Source organism: Pyrus communis, chromosome 1 (assembly GCF_041283825.1).
Source record: "Pyrus communis isolate YQ-2024b chromosome 1, ASM4128382v1, whole genome shotgun sequence".
NCBI lineage: Eukaryota > Viridiplantae > Streptophyta > Magnoliopsida > Rosales > Rosaceae > Pyrus > Pyrus communis.
In genome coordinates this window covers 20,661,373-20,666,073 of record NC_142565.1, presented here as the reverse complement: position 1 = coordinate 20,666,073, position 4,701 = coordinate 20,661,373, and the positions used below count along the sequence as shown (strand labels likewise).

The 4,701-nt window shown below is 43.8% G+C and overlaps 1 pseudogene; it reads left to right on the top strand.

Moving 5' to 3' along the window:
- Nucleotides 1–214: 214 nt before the first annotated feature.
- LOC148699335 (uncharacterized) lies at nt 215–4,266 on the top strand (annotated as a pseudogene).
- Nucleotides 4,267–4,701: the final 435 nt, after the last annotated feature.

Sequence of the window (4,701 nt, the reverse complement as noted above, 5' to 3'; positions counted from 1 at the left end):
CCCTCCTAATCCCCGGTCCAGAACGATCCCTACTTACATTCTTCACTACAATTGATAAAAAGAGGGTTTAATTTGTGTGCGTATAAATCTCGCATCAAATTTTGGCGCCGTTGCCGGGGATTAGCAACTTTGCTAATCCCTTGGATTGTTATTTTCGTTTTCTTATTAGATCAGATTCTTATGTTATTTTGTTTCTTGTTTTAGGTACTTGTTTATGGCTCGGAGTTCTAATCCGGTTCACGAACATATTTTAGACTTTGACGACGATTTTGAGCGTGAGTTGAGACGTAAGAGGAAGAACCCGGAACCTAGTGAATCAAGTGCAAGTTCCGAGTCCGTTTCTGAATTTGAAGAAGAAGTGGAAGACATGGCAGCGGACAACCGAACAATCAAAGAGCTTTCCGCTTCGGGATTGGCCAATGCCGCACCCTTGTGCATCCAATACCCAAGGGCGGCTCAAGACAAGACTGCCGAGTTCAAATTGAAGTCAAGCCTATTACATCACATTCCGAAGTACCATGGGCTATCCACGGAAGATCCGAACAAGCACTTGAAGGAGTTTGAAGTCGTTTGCTCAAGCATGACTCCGGTGAACGTGGATGAGAGCATCTTGAAGATGAAGGCCTTTCCCTTTTCTCTCCAAGAGAAAGCGAAAGATTGGTTGTACGAATTGGCTCCCGGAACTGTCACATCATGGGAGAGCATGAAACGAGCTTACTTGGAGAAGTTTTTCCCAACTTCTCGAGTCATCCTCCTACGAAAAAGGATAAGTGGAATTCAACAAGATGAAGGTGAATCCTTTCCTACTTATTATGAACGTTTTAAATCTCTTGTTGCTTCATGTCCACAGCATCAAATGAAGGAGGAACTACTTCTACAATACTTTTACGAGGGACTTCTACCTATTGAACGTCAAATGCTAGATGCCTCAGCGGGAGGAGCATTGGTGGACAAGACCCCTACGGCTGCAAAGATGTTGATTGCTAATCGAGCGTTGAACGCTCAACAATACGAAGGTGTTGGACAAAGGAGCATGCCACGGCAACATCAAGTCAATGAGGTAAGTGCCATAACCGAACTTCAAAATCAAATGGCTAACCTTACTACGTTGCTTTCTCAGGTGGTGGAAGGTCCAAAAGTCAAAACCGTAGCTTCTTGTGGCGTATGCTCCATGCAAGGACACCCTACGGACAAGTGCCCACAATTGATCGAGAATGGAGGGTGGGAGACACTCAATGCCGTGGGATATGGCAACCAATACCAAACACGTGGTGATCCGTTTTCTAATACTTACAATCCCGGTTGGCGTGATCATCCGAACTTCAAATGGCGAGACCCCCAACAAGGTCAACAACAAAGCGGATTTAGGCAACAACCCCCGGGTTTCTATCAAAAGCCGTTGGCACCACCACAAGCCCAAGCACAACCTGCCCAAAGCAATGTAGGTAATTCAAGTGATAATGATAAAATTTTTCAATTACTTACTACTTTGACGCAGGAAGTCCAAACTCAAAACAAAGAGAGGCAAATCCAAGACAAGAGGGTGGACAACTTGGAGAAACAAGTGGGACAAATTGCCGAGTTCATGGGGCAATTTCGTGAGCAAGGAAGGTTGCCTAGCTCAACGGTGGTCAATCCGAAAGGTGGATTCGAATCTGCAAAAGCTATGCATTTGCGAAGTGGAAAGCAAGTCGGATCTGACCTCAAACCATCCAAATCACGTTCCAACGAGGAGGACGAGTTGAGAATTGAAGAGGAGGAGCAAAGGCCACTCACGGCCAAGGTGGAACCAAATGTGCCGCAAGTTCCAAGTGATCCCAAGTCGTCCAATTCATCCAATAAAGGTAAACAAGTGTCAAGTTCAGTTCCTACTAATGATTTTCCTGAGAATGTTCCTTTTCCTAGTAGGTTTAAGCAAACAAAGAAAGAAGAAGCGGAAAAAGACATTTTGGAGACGTTTCGGAAAGTTCAAGTCAATATCCCCCTTTTGGATGCAATCTAGCAAGTCCCGAGGTACGCCAAGTTCTTGAAGGAACTTTGCACCAATAGGAGGAGGATTTCGACCAAGGAGGTGGTCAAAGTAGGTGAAAACGTCTCAGCCATCTTACAACGCAAGCTGCCCCCAAAATGCAAAGATCCGGGTAGTTTTACAATTCCGTGTGTTATTGGTAATTCTAGGTTTGAATCTGCCATGTTAGACCTAGGTGCATCTATAAATGTCATGCCATATTCAATTTATGCATCTATGAACCTAGGAGCGTTGAAAAACGATGGTGTGATCATACAATTAGCCGATAAATCTAATGCCTATCCAAAGGGAGTTTTGGAAGATGTGTTAGTGCAGGTTAATCATTTGATCTTCCCGGCGGACTTCTACGTACTTGAGATGGATGAATCGGACCATGCCCCGTCATTACCCATTCTCCTTGGAAGGCCATTCATGAAAACTGCTCGGACGAAGATTGACGTCTATAATGGCACGTTGACGATGGAATTTGATGGGGAAGTTATTAATTTTAATCTTTCTGATTCTATGAAGTACCCTAGTGAGAATCATTCATGTTTTGCTATTGATGTAATTGACTCTTTGTCGCAGGACTATTTTGACAAATTGAACAACGATGCACTTAAATTGGTCATTGCACAAGGCATGGACAAGAAAAACATTGAAGCCACAACCATGGGAACCTACGGCATGCATGATCATTCTTTTGCCGTGCCCCCTAATGATGAGGTCATTGAGATGGTGGCTGCCCTTGAGTCATTGCCATCACAATCAGGTAAGTATTCGGACCCTATTTTAAGTTCAGTTTCGGCTAATAAAATGCTTCCCTCAGTTGTGCAGCCACCCACACTTGAACTTAAGCCGTTGCCTAGTCATTTGAAGTACGTTTTCTTCGGCGAGGATGACACGTTGCCCGTCATTATTTCATCCTCACTCACGGCACAAGAAGAGAGCAAATTGGTGCGAGTGCTTAAGGAGTACAAAACGGCAATTGGATGGACCTTGGCCGACATCAAGGGAATTAGCCCTACTACATGCATGCATCGCATACTTCTAGAGGAGGGGTCCAAAACATCCCGAGAGGCTCAACGCCGTCTCAACCCTCCGATGATGGAAGTTGTGAAGAAGGAGGTAATCAAGCTTTTGGATTGTGGAGTAATCTATCCAATCTCGGATAGTAAGTGGGTCTCACCCGTTCAATGCGTTCCGAAGAAATCTGGAGTGACTGTGGTTGCAAATGCCGAGAATGAACTTGTTCCTCAACGCATTCAAACCGGTTGGAGGGTGTGCATCGATTATAGGAAGCTAAACGCCGCAACAAGGAAGGATCACTTCCCATTGCCGTTCATCGACCAAATGCTTGAGAGGTTAGCCGGTTATGCTTTCTATTGTTTTCTTGATGGTTATTCTGGTTATAATCAAATTGTCATAACACCCGAAGATCAAGAAAAAACCACTTTTACATGCCCCTTCGGTACTTTTGCATATCGTCGCATGCCTTTTGGTTTATGTAATGCACCTGCTACATTTCAACGATGCATGATGAGCATATTTTCTGATTATATTGAGAAAATCATTGAAGTGTTTATGGATGATTTTAGCGTGTTTGGTGATTCTTTTGATGGTTGCTTGCATAATCTTAGTTGAATCTTAAAACGTTGCGTTGAAACTAACCTTGTTCTTAATTGGGAGAAATGCCATTTCATGGTTAAACAAGGCATAGTTTTAGGTCATATAGTCTCTGAAAACGGTATTGAGGTTGATAAGTCGAAAATAGATCTTGTACGTCACTTACCCTCTCCAACTTCGGTTAGAGAGGTTCGTTCTTTTCTTGGCCATGCAGGATTCTATCATAGGTTTATCAAGGATTTCTCGAAGGTTGCACAACCTCTTTGCCGTCTCCTACAAAAAGACGTGACGTTTGAATTCACCAAGGAGTGCACGGCATCATTCAACCAACTTAAGGAGTTGTTGACCACGGCACCCATCATTGTTCCACCGGATTGGAGTCTACCTTTTGAGCTCATGTGTGATGCGTCCGACTATGCTTTAGGAGCAGTTTTAGGACAAAGAAAGGACAAGAGGCCGCATGTCATCTACTACGCCTCACGGACATTGAACGATGCACAATTGAACTACTCCACTACGGAAAAAGAACTTCTTGCCGTTGTCTTTGCTTTAGATAAATTTCGATCATATCTAATTGGTACTAAAGTAATTGTTTTCACTGATCATGCAGCTCTGAAGTACTTGCTCACTAAAAAGGAGGCCAAGCCACGGCTAATTCGATGGATGTTGCTACTTCAAGAGTTCAACATAGAGATTCGGGACAAGAAGGGAAGTGAAAACATGGTGGCTGACCACCTAAGCCGAATGGTGCACAATGAAGAGGCCCTACCCATTGCCGAGACATTCCCCGATGAACAATTGCTGTCCATTAAGGTTAGTGCACCTTGGTATGCCGATATTGTTAATTTTTTGGTGTCAAAACGTATTCCAAGTGAGTTCACTAGGCACCAACGTGATAAACTTAGGCATGATGCACGGTTTTATGTGTGGGATGATCCGTACTTATGGAAATTTTGCCCTGATCAGATTATACGTCGTTGTGTGCATGATTCTGAGTGTCATTCAATTTTGAGTTTTTGTCATACATATGCATGTGGAGGGCACTTTGGTGCACAACGCACGGCCCT